The sequence below is a fragment of the Rattus norvegicus genome, chromosome 6 (genome assembly GCF_021556685.1).
Source record: "Rattus norvegicus strain SHRSP/BbbUtx chromosome 6, alternate assembly SHRSP_T2T, whole genome shotgun sequence".
Classification (NCBI taxonomy): Eukaryota; Metazoa; Chordata; class Mammalia; order Rodentia; family Muridae; genus Rattus; species Rattus norvegicus.
In genome coordinates this window covers 80,662,045-80,678,901 of record NC_141539.1, presented here as the reverse complement: position 1 = coordinate 80,678,901, position 16,857 = coordinate 80,662,045, and the positions used below count along the sequence as shown (strand labels likewise).

Sequence of the window (16,857 nt, the reverse complement as noted above, 5' to 3'; positions counted from 1 at the left end):
TTATTCTCAGAACATTTAGCAGTTAAAGGTTGTTTTGCTTCTCACTGCAAAGAGAAGCTTCTCTGGCTCTGGTTATGGACAGCACTAATCTATCCATGTAGATAGAAGTATTTATAAGGCAGCTTGAGAGTAGGTCCACATTGCAAGACAACAGCAGTAGGTTCCCCTCTTAGAGTCTATGACCTCCTGAGCCTTTAATGTTTTCATTGGTCCATGTGATTGGCAGCCACTAAGATGATCTCAGTGACCATCGTGTGCTTGTATTCTCAGCTCTGTATATCCTTTCCTTTGAGCATGGACTGGAATTATTCAGTCTTTTCCAATAAAACAAAATGGAAGAAGTAATGAGATACCACATCCAGGGTAAGTGGTAAGGGAAGTGGCTTCCATATTGAGGGATCCCTTCTTAGGCTGTTTGTTCTTGGGCTTTTGATTTTTCATTGCTTTGCTATAGCTGCCCTAGTAAGAAGGTCATGAGCCTAGAAACCATGAATGGCTCCAGCTATTAAGCAATGAGGAAAGGAAGCCCTCCCTCCTACAAGAGAACATGAATGACCTTGGAAATGAGTCTTCCAGAATCCTTTAGATAATCTGGTTTACAACCAATGTGAGTGTCATCTTATGATGACACTGAATAAGAGACAGTTAGTGAACCTTCTTCTTGACTCTTGAACTACAGAAATTATGATGGCAATGCTTTGCAGTTAAATGTTGGGAGAAGTTTGTTGCATAGACTATTCTACTGGTGCAATATATAAAAACAAATCAAAAGCCTTGAGCAATGTGTTTATGAACCCTCTATAGCTTGTTTGATGTTGTTAAGTTATGTCACCAAGTGACACACACGCATATCAGATTGTAGGTTTTCCAACAAGAATGTCAAGCCTTTTGTTATGGCTGTCAATATGCGTCATAACCTTGTTTTTTTAATTTCCTTTATTAAGGCATTTTTATTGATTATTTAAGAATTTCATATACTGTACTTTGATTGTATTCATCTCCTCCCCAGCTCCCCCATCAACCCTCTCTGACCTCATCTTCCTACCCACCCAACTTCAAGAGTTTTTTTCTTCTTCGTTTTTCTTTAACCCATCAAGATTAATTTGTGTTGTCCAGTTACTCTTGGTGTGGAGCCTGCCCTACAGTGTGGTCAATCTACGAGGGGTCATATCTTTAAACAAAACTGACACTATATCTCCTAGCAGCTATCAAATGTCAATAGTACCTCAGCTAGCTGTGGGAGTCTATGCGGACTCCCACCATTCATGTTGGGAGTTGTGGCTTGAACTTGCACAGATCATGTGCATACTGTCACAAATGCCATAAACTGCCCTGTTTTGTCTAGAAAACATTGCTTTTTAAAGTAAATTATTTCTGGCTCTTAACACTCTTTCTGCCCCCCCCCTACTAATATCCCTGACCCTTAGGGGGTAGAAAGGTGTGATATACACCAACAGATTAAGTACTCCATTTTTTTCCTCTGCACAATGACTAGTAGAGGGTCTCTGGGTTACTCACCATCTGTTAAAAGAAGGTTCTCCGAAAAGAGCTGAGAGGCATAATAATACATGCGTGGGTATAGTAATAAGTTATTAGGAGTTGTTTTAATAGTGTACCCATTTAGCAGAAAATATTTAGTTCTTCCCTTAGGGGCTATTACCAATCAACCTACAGGTTCTTGACCTCATTCCCAATGCCTGGGGTAGGTTCCATCTCATGGAGTGGGCAGGCCTTAGATGTAATTAGAGACTAGTTGGTTACATTAATCACATTCTTGCCATTGTTGCACAAGTGCTCATGTCTTCTCAGATCAGCCATTGTTGTAGCTTGCAGGGCTCACAGCTGGGTGAAACTGATGATTACATTATTCCTCTCTGGTAGTGAGCATGGAACACCAGGCACTAGGGAAACAAGATAAGAGGAAAGACGCTCGTGATTCTCGGCCAGCAGGTGCCTTTTCCCCATCCGCCTTCAATACCTATCTTTCTATCCTGCTTCAATTAACCTTTTGAGACTTCAAATTTTAATCTGAATAGTTTATGATTGCCAAGGATTTATTTTATGAAGTTTTCACTCTTAAAAGGGAATAAAATCTACCATCAAGGAATTGAAAGTCTCAACATTCTTTATCTAAGTGAGGAGGACACAGGAAGGACCAAGCTTGGAGCTCTGTCTGGGGGGATCTTCTTGGTTAGGAATCTAGAAGAAACAATGTCACTGTGTGAAACATCATACTGCATAAACACTGAAGTGTAGAGTTCACTGCTATGCCTACACTAAAACCAGAACTGAAAGAGAAACCCACTTTGATTTATGACTTTCTATATTCTGATGACTGATGAAACTTTATGAAACTGTTTCCACATTGGAACATGGAATTTGGGTAAACTAAATCTGTGTTCTTGAGCATAGTCTTTCAAATACGGCTCAAAAATGAAATATCTCTTATTCCCTTAAAAGAAAGGGGTAGAGAAGAGACCTTTTCTACCTGAGGTACCTGAGGACTTATGGTGTTAATAAATCCTCAAAATATAGAGAACAATCTGACATAGGTTTAGCTTAGGTAGGAAACGTTTAGAGGAGTGAAGACCAACACTGCCTAAGTTGTCAAGAGCATGAACACAGCATTCATTTCACCTTGATCAAGGTGACAGCCCCTGTGTTGCCCTTAAAGTTTTGTAGAATGGTTGTCCTCATCATCTTAACTTTGAAATGTAAGAGTGGGACCTCTGCACTAGAGAGATGGCCCTTCACATCAGGCTCTTGCTGCCATGCCTGACCTCTTAACTTTGGTCCCTTAGGCCCACAGTAGAAGGTGAGAACCAACTGACTCCCACAAGTTATCCTCTGACCTTCATATGCACATATATGCATAATAAATTAATTTATGTGTTTTTAGAGAGTAAGACCTCTTGGGCTGTAAAAATAAAATAGCCTTTTGATGGTGATACATTGAGAATCAATGCCAGACAGATGCCATTCACCTTGAATCCCAGCACTTGGGAGGCATAGGCCAGCCTGGTCTATAGAGTGAGTTCTACACAGCTAGATCTATATAGAAAAACATTTTCTCAAAAACAAAACAAATCAAGACAAAAAACCAAAAAGAAGAAGAAGAGGCAGAGGAGGAGGAGGAAGAGGAAGAGGAAGAAGAAAAGAAGGAGAAGGAGAAGGAGAAGAAGAAGGAGAAGGAGAAGGGGGAGAAAATTAATGCCACATTTTCGTTATTCCTCTTTGATGTTGTCTGTCACCATTCAAAGTGGAAATAAGGTTAAATATTCATAACCATATATATATATATGTATATATATAGTCTGGCCATATTCATATAGCAAATAGAATCAAATCTAAACAAATATTAAGACATTGCCATGACTGTCATGGTGTCATTACAACCATGATAATTTGCCATATCAACTTTTAACCATCTTAGAAAGAGAGTACTATTTAATGTTGTCCAGGTACTTGGAGATGAATGCCAGTTTTGGGTGCACAGCTTTTTTAATTCATGGGATCTAACTTTGGCAGGTGATGGTGGTGGATCTCAACAGGGAATCTAGGAAGCTCCAAGTGAAGTGCACAATGGTACCTTTCTATTGCTTTATATTTTCCAGTCCTCACTCTCATTTTCTTTATGACATTTCCACCATCAGAGAGTGTGATTATTTTTAATATAAATGGGAAAAAAGGTCAAATAATCAATATGAGAGGTAGACAATAGAATATTCAAATTTTGGAGTCATCTGTCAGGATCTGTGTGTGTGTGTGTGTGTGTGTGTGTGTGTGTGTGTGCGTGTGTAATGTATACTGATGCATGTGTGAGTACATTATATGTAGAAGACAGATAATAACCTTGGATTGCGGTTATTGGGCACTTGTTCACCTTGTTTTGAAACCAGTGACACACTCTCTGCTCCGGAACACTGCGTGTAGGGTAGACTGGCAGGCCAATGAGCCCCAGGGATCCTCCTCTTTCTGCCTCTCCTGCTCTGGGATTGCAAGAACACACACCACTTCTGGCATTTTTGTGTAGGTTCTGGGAGCTAAGCATAGATCCTCCTGTTTGTTCGGCAGGAACACTATGAAACGAAACAAGTCCCCAGCCCCAGGCATGGACTTCTTAATGTCATTTTTATTGTGGTAAACCACATGTGACAGAAAAGTTATCATTTTAGTTATTTTTAAAACATATAACTTGGTGGCAATAAGCATTTTCACAATGGTAAAGCTGCCTACCTCTAGACCCATGAATTTTGCCAGACTGAAACTGTACCCATTAATCAATAATTCCCCATTTGTCCCATCCCTTCTCATAGCCCTCCTCCAGCCTCCACTTTACTTTGAGTCTTCTTTATAGTTTGCATAATATAACTATTATACTTTGTAAAGTGTTTGTCCTTTCATGGTCTCTTAGCATAAGCGCTTCAGTGTTTGTCTATCTTGTAGCATGGGTCAGAATTTCACTCCTTTTTAAGTCTTGTCATAAGTTGATGCTGCACTTTTTTCTACCCGTTCATACCCAGTGTCAATGTATATACAATGTACATTTGTGTGTTTCCACCTCTGAGCTATTATAAATGTTACATCATTGGTATAGAAATCTGCCAAGACCTCTTTCAGTTCTTTGGGGACTGTAACTGTGAGTGGAATGACCAGATCACATAATCCTATGTGTAACTAATACTTTTTTTTAAAAAATTATAATACATATTTTCAAGAACATGGGGAGTTATGAATTTTCAACAGAGATTCAAAAACTGTAAATAAATAGATCAAAACAAAGAAGTTTCCCATAGAAATTCAATCAGCAAATGTTCATGTAGCATGGTATATTAACATTCGGTTTGCTAATCATTAGGATCTTGAATATCAGACAAGACACTGTATATAGGAATAGCAGACAACATATAGTATATGGTAGCAGCTAAGCAGCACTTCACTTAGTTGATTATACAGTTACAAGAGTTATAATAATTCATATGCTTTTATGATAAATCATAATGTTTTATAAATACTAATTTCAAGATACTAAAACAGTATTACTAGCTTGCCAGGTACCAGGCACCTTGCTAGGTGCTTTGTATACACCAATTCATGTTGTCATAGCGACATCCTTCTTGGTGAGGAACTGTAATTCTTTCCATTCGATTTTCGAGTCAATCAAAGTCAAAACATTATGTAACTTTTGCAATTACTCTTAGTTTGCAGCATTTAAACTCAGGTGATTCGGGTCCAGATATTTAGTGGTATTATTTTTAAAGACACGCTTTTAAAAGCAAGTAAACTATAATTTTTTAGCTAAATAGTTGGTTGTCATGCTTAGAAAATAAGTGGAAATTGGGGAAATCAAATTTCTCTGTGACATCTTCCAAAGTATTTACCACACCTTACAATGTGACCATTTCCCTTTCTTTCTTTTCTCTTCTCTTCTTTTCTTTTCTTTCTTCCCTTCTTTCTTTATTTTTTTAACTGCTCCCTTCAGCATGATAAGGACACTACTGAATATATTTTGGCATGGGCTTGGTTATGCATGTCTGACACGTGAAAAACACCACCATGCTGAACAGAGTGTCCTGTCTTTCTCCTTAAAGCCTCCATTGCTCAGGGCCACTAGATACAAGCCATGGGCTTAAACTTGAGACTCTCATTTCCTCCTCTCATGTTTGTGGGTCTCAATCTCAGAAGGCTGACATTTTACCTTTCCTCCACCCCTGTCCCCACTCCTTCCTCTACACCGTCACCTGTCTTAGGAGCTTAATCTCTTTCCTATACCTTCTCAGAACATGATGCTTTTGATGGCAGCCATCTCCAGGGATGGGACATTCCTTGGGGAAATCCACTTTCTTTCAGCCCTGGCAGGGAAAACCATACAGTGGTTACAAGAACAAAGGGGGTATTCATCCAACCCGAAGATTCTCAATATTTTTGCCTTCAGCTTTCTTTTTTTCTGAACCCCTTATTCACCCAGGTTATACTCCTAAGTAACCCAACTCCTATTTTCATCTTATCTTGGATCTTGTAAGTCTCTCTCTCTCTCTCTCTCTCTCTCTCTCTCTCTCTCTCTCTGTGTGTGTGTGTGTGTGTGTGTGTGCGTGTGTGCGTGTGTCTGTCTGTCTGTCTGTCTCTGACTCTGTCTATGTCTCTGTATCTCTCTCAAAACAAGCCACTCATTTCATAGGAATGGTTAAAATGAACAGTGAACAGCTCTTTTGTGATTTTGGACAATCATTATTATGACGCCCTTAATTATTTTTTCTGTATAATATCCAATTTAATGAGTACAAATCCTGAGAATGAGGATACAGGGGATAAAGGACAAACAGTGTAATTTTATGTAAAAGTAGACAGTGGCAGCTGTTCTACATGTGAGAACTTTCCTTACCAGTCTCACAATACCCATCAAATAGCAAGGAGCCTCCCATGTAGACTCTGTCCTCTATGAGGCAGTGCACCCACGCAAGAAACAGAGTACACTAGCCTTTGAAATGCCTGGCTCTGCAGTAAAATGATGGTTCAACAAAAATAACTGTTTCAATTCCGTGAAATAAAATAATCTGTTAATTTTCTGTAAGGCATTCCAAAGGTGGGAGCTTCAGCCCTTGGAAAACACAAACCAATACCTTATATCCTTTCACACTGTCAGGACCATTCTGGATTGTAGGGAGGAAGAAAAAAAAAGACAGCAAAATTAGGAAGGGACTTTCCAGACAGAAACAAACTGCCCCCGTGGGAAATAAAGATCTTCAAAGTGTTCCTCTCATTGAACTTGTCTCTCTTCCCTCAACAAATGGACACATCAGACATAAAACTTAATTGAGAGAAACTAAAATCAGGGTCTGGCTTACCTGAACAGGGCAGGTTATAGCATCCCATCACAGCAACACCAGGGTGCTAACAACACACTGACGACCTTATATTGCTTGATATGGAACTTGTAATCACCACTTACTACCTAGACCACCATTTATTTAGAATTTCAACAGCTGCCCATTACACTCTGCCGGGTGACTCCACATCCACGTTTCTTTTCCTGTGTTTGCTTTAACTTAAGAGTCAGCACTCATATTGACAGTGCTTTGACAGCGAAGGGAAAGCCACCAGGAGTGTATCTGTTTATTGAGGACTGACAGCTTTATAGCGAACATAAAAATAATCTAATGTTTATTGGGGCAAATGTTTGGGCTGAGGATTATGCACGACTACTGAACAGAACAAACCCTTTCAGACTATTCAGACTTCTCAAATAAGGTTTGTGATCTCCCACATAAAAAAACCGCTTTGTGCTGATTTCCCTAATTCTCTTCCCTTCTTTGCACCCACTACCTTTCTCTTCTGCTATGCTTCACAAATTACATTACAAGAGGGGTCTTGACGCAAATAAATTATGAGGTAAAAAAGAGAGAGATGTGAATTTCAGAGACTCGTTGCTATCAGCCTCCATGGTCCAGGCACTGTTCCCGAGAACACTGAAAGCAAAGGGAAGATGTCATCAGACGCTGTCCCTGCTCCTGGCATATGTCACTTGTGGATAATAAGAGCCTTGACCCTCTATTGTTGTTTTGACTTGTTGTTTTTATGTCTTATTCATTGCAGGGAGTAGAAAGCAGAATTATTTGAAGCTGTTCTAAAACTCACTTAGGACTGTTGAAAAAATATGAATCCTGTTTCGTCTTCTGCCAAGTATCAATACTAGAGTACAGTTTTAATTTTAATGAGCCATTTGACTTTAGATGCTTTGCTGTTTTCCTGTAGGTGGAAAGGTTTCTGTGTGAAATGATCTATTAGATCCTAAGGTTAATTACTATATTGTTATGTCGGCGATGGTTACCTTCATTTGAACTGTTATAATTATCCTTACACTCTCTTTCCTTCTAAAAGAAAAAATGAAAAATATATATTCATCCAGTACACCCTAGTGAGAATCAGGCGAGCAATCACTCCCCCCTTTGCCACATCCCCTTCCTCAAGCCCTCTCCGGATGCTGCTTACTGTCAAATAAGGTACGGCAGAGAAACATGAGACAACAGGCGCACAGGAGTGGCTGTAGAGCTAGAAATAGAAAGCAGGTTTCCCAGCAGAGCCGACCCCGTGTGGCTGCTGAAGAAAGAGCCCGAAACATTTTCCCGTCTACCCCCTGGCGAAACTTACACGTGAGCATTCAGGGTTCAGGTACTTCAGTTGCATCTCAGGAATTAAATGTCCCCATGGCTGTGGGTAGGTTGCTGTGTGTCTACATGCAAACCAGTGAGGAGAATCTAAATATGTTAGGATCTTGCAACAGCCGCATTGTGTCTTTCCGAGGCCTTTTGTACTAGGTGAGTCCCTAAAGCAGAGTGTCTCTTCATGGCAAGGGAATAGCGATCTATCCACAGGTCAGGACTTCATCGCTCCAATGCTGCTGTCCTTGGAGCCTGACAGAAGGTCTGGATTGTACATGGAATCCTGCAGATTATTTGGTAGATTGAACTGTATTACAGTGGTGATGCTGTTTAACTCTAGATTTGGTCCTGAAAAAGAAAAGAGGAAAATTATATACTAATTTTTATTTACAAAGTAGAACAAGTAGTACATTCTTTAGTAGGTGAAACATATTCTTGAATCTTTTCTGCCTCAGGCCACAGTAGTGATAACATTTTAACAAATCGACTGCCTTGACAGGAAGGAATTACTAATTAGGCGGCAATTAGGAGTACCTGGGGTTTTCTTTTGTTCCCATGAAGTCAGTTTGTTGATTCTTGGCTGACTCAGAAGCCTATGTTGCTGTCTCTTCATGAGGACTGCACCTTCTCTCTCGTGCAGATGTCATATTTACAACACTCCCTACGACTACCACAGTGTGAACATTTAGAGTGCAAGTAGCTTCAGCTGAGTTCGAACCTCCCCTGTCCCCAGCTCATCTGTGTGAACCACCTCTTGCTTTCAGACACAGCTCAAGGTACTGATGTAGTTTTCAGTTCCCCTCTGAAGGCTTGATCCCCAGTTCCTGCTTTGGGTTGGTGACAGTCAGCTGAACAAACTGTCACCTTCTGCAAGTCATCCTGGCAACAAGGACTAATAGTCCTTAGTAGGACTTAGTGAAAGACACAAGGATTTGACACAGAGTTCCACCGTCCATCTCAGATCCATACTGGTCCCAGTTTCAGCAATAAATGTCCTTAGCTTGGAGCTTCTGTGATTAGGAAACTTAGAGGTTTTACCGAACTTGTTACAAATCCACCCTTTCTTTAAAACCAAACAAAAATATTCAAGTACAAGTGATCACAATTTTACTTTACACTTTCTGTAGGATACATAGAACTTTGTTAGAATCTGTGAAGCTCTCAGATTTGTCATGCACAGGCATACAGTGCTCTTACCTCAGGGTGCTGGTTTTGAAGTTGAATCAAGTAGTGTAAGAAGACTGCGCCCTGGACAACGTTCTACTCATTTTAGGTTGGTCTACAGACTGACCCGACTGTATGGATCACTATGTTTAGGACCCTTATGATCTCAGGAACAAGGTTATAATTGTGCTAAAGCCATATACTTCTCGGCAGCACTTAAAACTATATGGTGATTTCTAATCCCCATTACAAAAAGACCAATATAAAATTATTTTAAAAATCTGCATCTCTAAGATTATCATATAGTCTTGTTAGAGTGACCTAGAACATTTCTCATTTCTCTATCGTTGACGGAGTCACAATAACTGAAAATTTTCACCAGGATTCCCAAGTGGCACAAAATAAGACAGAGTGCATGACGAAAACAAATGAAGTGCATTCAGAAATGCACACTGAAGTAAACTTTGAATGTATAATTGTATATGGCTGATTTTCAGTCAGTTTCACATATGTACTGAGTGACTAACAGAGCCAACTTTTAATTTTAGTTTTTATTCCTTAGGCATGACTCTCATTTTTTTTCTAGAGTCTTTATAACACTGTCAGTAACAACTTTGCAGCTAAATTTTTGACTCATTGCATAATTATATTTTCTAATCTTGTTTTAATCTGGGGAAAGCATATGACATAATAGGGTTGAATGCTAATTAAGACTTACAGAAATTGACTTATTAAAAGTTATTATAAAATGAGAAGTAATTTTTCTCTTTTATTGTTTTAAGGAAATAAAAGTACCCTTGCAGAGAAATGAAAAACTGAACTTGCTAACTAGCAAATGCTGTATTACTTATTTCTACTCCTCTGTTAATGTTCCATGCACATGTTCTTGACTGTATGTGGTCATTGTCCACAGTGTACCTCATAGACTTCACACACACACACACACACACACACACACACACACACATTTTATTCTTTACCAATTGAGTACTTCTTCCCTATTAACCACTTACTTTCCTTGGAGCTTTTGAGTTTATATCATATTCTATTTTTAAGTCTGTTTCCTTTTCATTACTCAATAGGTTAAATGTGTCTCACAACCTTCTTTCCTTTGCTGCTTCTTGCCAGAAGTTTTTTCGACATCTTTACTGATCGTCACAATGAACACTTTGACTCTGTGTCTCTTAAAGGCATGTGTGAGTGGATGAAACTCTACTGTATACATAGAGCCAAGCCAAAACTTGCCATTCGAAAGATAAAGCCAGAAAGGAATAAAGGCCATGTGTCAATACAGAGGACAAGACTGTCTGCAGCTATTCTCCCCTTGCATGGTGTTTATACGTGTTTCCATGGAAACTGCACGTGGATTTCTGAGGATTGAATTTGACCCTGGGGATGTACACAAGTAACTTTAGAACATTTGCTCCATTAACGTGGGGCTCATCATCCACTTAGGCTTGTCTTTCTGGACTCCTAACTGCAGATAACACACAGTGCATGAGACTACCACGCTCTTCACGCTGGGGAGGAGGAGGGGGTACTTGGGGGAGGGGTATATGAGCGAAGGATTATGGGAAGCTTCCATTCCTCACTGAGGCAGCAGAGTGCTTCGCTTCCTAAATCGTACTTCCTTACTATGCAGGCCTGTGAACCCTCTGTGTATTCTGTTTATATTTTCTGCTTAGAGACATTTCCAAAAACAAAAGCGCTTGCCCATCTGTGTCTTCTTTTCCCTCCTACATACATCCTACCTTTCTTTTCTTTCAACCAATAGCTGACTTAGAGATTTCTTGTTGTACAGGAATCTGTTGCAAGCACCTTTCCATGCTGAGTCATCTCACTGCACCGAAGTTAATATTTTTGATTTCCTTAGATCAGAAGGACAGAAGTAATGGGCAATTATGTCATCATTTTAGAACGTGAGGGGCCTAGAGGAAGGCAAGCCTTGTGGTGGTGTGCGGAGCGGGAAGACGCATTTTAGTGAGGAAGAAAGGACGCAGAAAAGCAGCAGTGGGCACTTTGAACTGATGAGTTAAACGCTAGAGTTTTAAAGACCAAAAATCCATGGAAGAAATGTGGAAGTGAAGTTTTAAGTGTGTGTACGTTGCCACTTCATGCCAGGGACTTCCAGGGAGCTGCTCGTTGAATGGCGTTCCGTGCCACCATCATTTTTGACAGATTGGACATTTCACGGTTTATTAGCACATTGACTGACTACAAACTGATTTTTCTATTTATTTAATACTTGTCCAGCAGTTTGACAGGGGAGAGGTGTGCTGTGGCTCGTGATAGTGGGTTTCGATGTGGTCTGCCTCCCCTTAACAGGAAACAGTAGGCACTGGGTGTGCAGAATTCAGGTTCTCGGCCATCAGAAAAATGCTGCTAGAAACATGGCTTTCCTGGCCTCTTAGAGTCTCCCTCGATGGGATCATGTTTGGGTAGAGATTTCATTACATGTGACTTCCCTTCCTTCCAGGTCTGTCTTCTAGAGTGTAGACTATTACCCTACTCTGTCCTTCTCAGGACTAGAATGCTACTGACAAAATTGTAAGTTCTTCAGCCATATGCTTTTGAGAGGTCTGTTGATGGCCAAAATATAACAGAGGAGAGAGAGAGAGAGAGAGAGAGAGAGAGAGAGAGAGAGAGAGAGAGAGAACACTTATCTAGTTACATTAAAAGACTTTTATTCTGTTGCAAAAAAATAGACAAAATGTAATTGCCTTTTAGGACTTTTGATTAAAGCATAGCATAAAACAGGGGTGTGCAGTTCAATGAGTTTTCACAAGTTGAAGACTGTGAATGAGCTCTCACACCAAGACAGACTGCAGCTCCCTCAGGCCTCCGATGTCTCCTTCCAATCCCTTCTCTACCCCACCCCCACAAAAGGTAAGGGCCATCCCATGGTGACTCTTTTTAGTTTTCAAATATGCCATAGTTTTCTTGCCAGGTTTATTGGCCAATGTTTTGTGGGAAAGCAAAGGGGGTGGCTAATCCCCTATAGCTGGCTTCTTTGCATTGTGGGATTTCCCTAGCTGTTAATTATTAACTTTTCCCTAAAATAAAACTTGCATTGTGTGTGGAGAAAAGCTCTGTGAGCGCAGTGCATGTGATATAAATCACTTTTATGTCTGTGAAACAGCTGAGTTTACATTTTTATTACATTGTTTGAAAAAGTATCTTTTCATCTGGAAAGAATCAGTTTAAAATGTGATTGTCAACACACACACTCACACACACACAACACACACACACACACACACACACACAAACACACACACAGTTTTATGTTTAAAATGGCTGCCAGTTGAGCTCAGAACTATTATGAGATTTTTGTGAGTAAATACTAATAGCTAAAACAAGCTTTCACTGAGGCTTTCCAAAGAATGCATTCCTTTTAAAAGCAGATAAGATGGGTTTTCGTTTACATGGAGGAAGTAAGTAGCTGATAGGTGAGCTTATTCCCATAAAGAGCTCCTTGCTTCCCTGAGAAGGGTGATGTAACCATATGAAGTCCAAGGTAAAGCAGTGTCTGTTTATATAAAGTGTTGCCTAAACTGAGTAATTTACTTTGAAAGGGTTGTATATTTTGTTCCTAATTAACTAGTAGTGCATAATTTTACTCTGAAAAGTTTTTTATTTAATTCTGAAAAAAATAACCCAGCTGTAAATACACTATAGTTCTTGTATTTTACTACAGTTCTTGTATTTTAGCCATTCTGGTTAGCTCTCTGTTAGGCCCACTAATTACATGAGATTTACCTCGAATGATAAGATAGAAAATGTAAGAAGAGCTCCTTGGATGCTATTTCTTGCTGCATTTGGGTTTAAACTTTACTAGTAAATGACAGTTGGCATTTTCATTGGCACTGGAGGATGTCAAGGAGACTGAGCTCACATCTCTCTGTGCACAAAGGTGTGCGATTTTATACTAGATCAGCTCTGCCTGTTTTGCAGTTTTAATTTTTGAAGCACGGAGTAGTCATCAGCACATGCCTATGGACATCTTAAACCAGATTTTGAAGCTGTGGATTTTTTTTAACAGAGGATTAATTTAGGCTCAAACGTGTCACAAGCTATTTGGAGACCAAAATCTCTCCATGATCCATAACCGAGTAAACTGTAAAAATGATCTAACTACAACCGGAGCAGACCGCATCCTATCTGTCCAAAATGAGTTTTGGTTCAAAAGGACCCTGTGCATGTGATGCTAAATCCATGATCCTTCTTACATGCTAAAATGGAATGAACTCACCATTCCACGTGTGACATGGCAGGAGTAAATGTATGGCCACTTGGAAGGCCATGGGGGGGGGGTAATGTGGGAAACTTACAGATTTAAACGGAACATAAGGCACCCACCCTCAAAGCTTGGACTAAAGTCACTGAGGTTTTTGCACAAGTTTGAGCCTTGATGCTGATAACCTATTTGGTTTGAGTGTTTCCTTTGAGCAAGTTATACCTTCTATTCTGTCTGTCACCCAAAATGAACTTGTACACAGAGGTGTCCTCACACTTCGACAAAGAGACTTTACCCAGAGCATCCCCCATTCTTTCAGCTGTCCATTTAGTTTGAGTTACAACCATTTAAGTGCTTTTCAATGTGCTCTAAGCAGGAGCGGACAAACTCTACATAGGCAAAGCCTTTTCCCCTGCCTCTCTCCGCGTTTTATAAGTTTTTTTTTAAAGCATTTTTCTTCCCCTCCTCTCCTGTGTACAGATGTGTTTGTGGTGGATGTTAATGTTAATGGACATGGTGGATGCTGCTGGTGTCCACCCAGGAGGCTGAAAGGACTGAAATTTCAAAAAAGGACTATGAAAATGAAACCATAATCGCTACTTTAAATATGTCTAACTGCCATTGATTTTCTGGAAAAGAAGTGTCAGACTCCTTCTTGCTTTGATCCATGTCTGTTTTCCCCTGAAGATATATGCTTTTGTTCTCTCAGAAAAAAAAAAGAAAGAAAAAAGAAAGAAAGAAAGAAAGAAAGAAAGAAAAGAAAAAGAAAAAAATCACAACTATGAAACATTTGAAGAAAAACCAGATTTTCTGTGGCCGACTTGAAACTTCAGTGATTACTCGTTGAATTGCTTTCATTTATAAGAAATTGTCACAATAATGTCGGTTATTAACATTAGCTCCAAGTAATTCAGCTACCTTTAAAGCTTTTTTATTTCTGCCATAAAAGTAGTGTTTTTATTTCTCTTATAAATTTAATATTTATATGTATTGTACTTATCAGCTCATAAATGAAATTAAGTAGACAATGTTAACATTCAGTAAATATTAATATATCATTGAAATAAGACCCATGAACAAGAAAAATAAGTAATTATTTTTCTGGGAAATCTGTAGATATTTAGTCAAGACAATAAAAATGAGCAAAAACATATCTCCAAAGTTTTTAGTTTCACCTAGAATTTATTAATTTGACAAGTCCCCTAAGCCTTAACCACCCACCCTCCAACTGTTGGAAAGGCGATATTCTCTAGGTCAGCAGAATAACTAGAGAAAAAAACATGACTTACATTTCTTGAAGGACCAAACCAGTAAGACAAGTTTAGTTCCCTGGGCTATGAGGTCCTCTCAGAAGAGGAAGGGGGTGAGCAGCCCCAAAGCTTTTCTTCAGTATCAACAGAACCCATCCCTACCAGGACATCAAACAGACGGGTATTCCCCAGTTAGCTGTGAAAAGAGGAAGGTAAAGGCTAAATACTTTACAGTCTTACTAAAGTCTTCAGCGCAGATTGGAGGCGCGAGGCTGTTGTGCTTATCCGTGATTCAAGGCAGCCTGGTCCTTGGGTTCCAGAGAGCCAAAGAGGGATGAGCGGTGAGAGTCAGCATCCCCTCTCCCTGCTGGGCTGTAGGCCACTCTTTGCTGAAAATTCTTGGCAGTGGCAGCAGTTTGCAGCTTTAGATAAGAGCTTCAGGTAATGCCCTCCATCAGACCCTTGATGACAGACTGTGGAGAGCAAGTTTTCTCAGGTGCTCTGCCTGCTCACTAATCCTTCAGTGCCGGCTCCTCCAGCAAGTGAGAGGGACCCATCGGTAATGGACATCAGCCATTAAGCTCCTAGTATTTGTCATTTATCAGGTTACCGCTTTGTTGCTCTCAAGTGATGAATGGGCGCTGTTATGCCTTAAGAAAATAGAGCAATGCTATAAATATGCCCAGGCTTAGAAGAGCAGCCGCTTTACTTCTTCCGTGTCTTGAGAAGTAAACGCGAAGTATTCCTGAAATGCTTGGCTTTTCATTTCAAAATACAGAGTGCAATGTGCTTTCCGTTAGTGTTTGTGTTTGCCCAGAGTCCACATCAAACAAATTACCGTTGGAGTGTCTACAGCGTGTTTCAGCAGGGTTTCATACAGCTCAGTTTGAGCTCTGCACAGCGTTCTGATTAAAACAGGCCTGCTTGCAACACACTGTTCCCTGAAACCCTTTGCACTCACATGTATGGAAATCGAAGAGGATAGGGCAATGTTAAAAATAGCACTACCCTTAAGTGATTCTCTGTCTTAGTTACGCCTATGGTGCTGGTTATGTTTCTGAGGAAAGAATAATTTTAAGGACTTCTTACTGCTATCCAGTAGGTTTCAGAAAACGATGCTATACTTAGCACTATTTTGTACACCACGTTGACATCTGTTGTTTTTTAACAATTGCTCGGAATAGTATTAATTCTCTATAAAACTGACCTTACCTTTACTTTCATTAAACCAACTGTATTTTCACATACTGTTTTTGTGGCTCTCTTTTTAAAATCTCATTGTGCTTAAAGGGGAAAGCAATGGTAACAGATCCCGAGGTGAGAAAATAAATGAATTCAGCCAGGAGGTGGATAAATCTGGCTCCTAATGCCCACCGTAGTTTCCACTGCCTTTCAGGGTATCCCGAGGGGAGCTCAAGGACCATTTCACTGACTATTATAATAGCACCCATTCTCTTCCTTAACTACTGCTCCTGCCAACTAGTCAAGTACCCCAAAGCAGGTACCTCAAATTATGTGTGAATACAGCCCCTCCAGGGCCTTGAATAAATGCGAAAGAGCACCGTTCTGGGCTCTGCCCCAACACTGCGACTTTCATTTTCAAGGCACTTGGTGTTGCTTCTGTAACCCTCAATCAAGAAAAAATCTTAAGGAGGACAGTGGCTGTGTGTGTGTGTTTATTTTACTACCATAGGCTCATAATTGCCCAAGAGGTGAGGGGCCTCCCTTCCATCAGCTCTAATTGCTGCGAAGGCCCGTGGGCCTCTACCAAGGTCCCAGCATTGCCTGGGACATTTCCTGTAAGGAGGCTGGAACCTGGGGTGCAGGGCTATGTGCCAAAGTCTGTCAACATTCCCAACCCCCATCTTTATGCATATTCCCCATCCATCTCTAGATTGTCCTTTAAAAAGCGTTTGAAAGCTTCAGGGGCATCAAATGCCATGGAAGGAATAGTTCAGGACCTTGTCTGCAAGAGAGAGCCAGATTCATCTCAGGACTCAGGAAAAGTCCTTTTAAAAAGTGACTGTTGTACAAATTAAGCTTCTGA

At 40.1% G+C, this 16,857-nt stretch overlaps 1 protein-coding gene and 1 long non-coding RNA gene across 6 annotated transcripts in view; one reads left to right on the top strand and one right to left on the bottom strand.

Moving 5' to 3' along the window:
* Slc25a21 (solute carrier family 25 member 21) overlaps window positions 1-16,857 on the top strand; it is a 505,498-nt gene that overhangs the window by 373,866 nt on the left and 114,775 nt on the right.
* LOC108351240 (uncharacterized) lies at window positions 1,586-15,566 on the bottom strand. 5 transcript variants are annotated; one of them, XR_015623050.1, is made up of 4 exons: window positions 14,850-15,566; window positions 8,149-8,507; window positions 5,773-5,852; window positions 1,586-1,901 (listed from the first exon to the last, which is right to left on the bottom strand). It is a non-coding gene; the product is annotated as an uncharacterized LOC108351240 (long non-coding RNA). The 5 variants fall into 5 exon arrangements; XR_015623052.1 differs by having other exon boundaries at window positions 15,043-15,324; XR_015623051.1 differs by lacking the exon at window positions 5,773-5,852.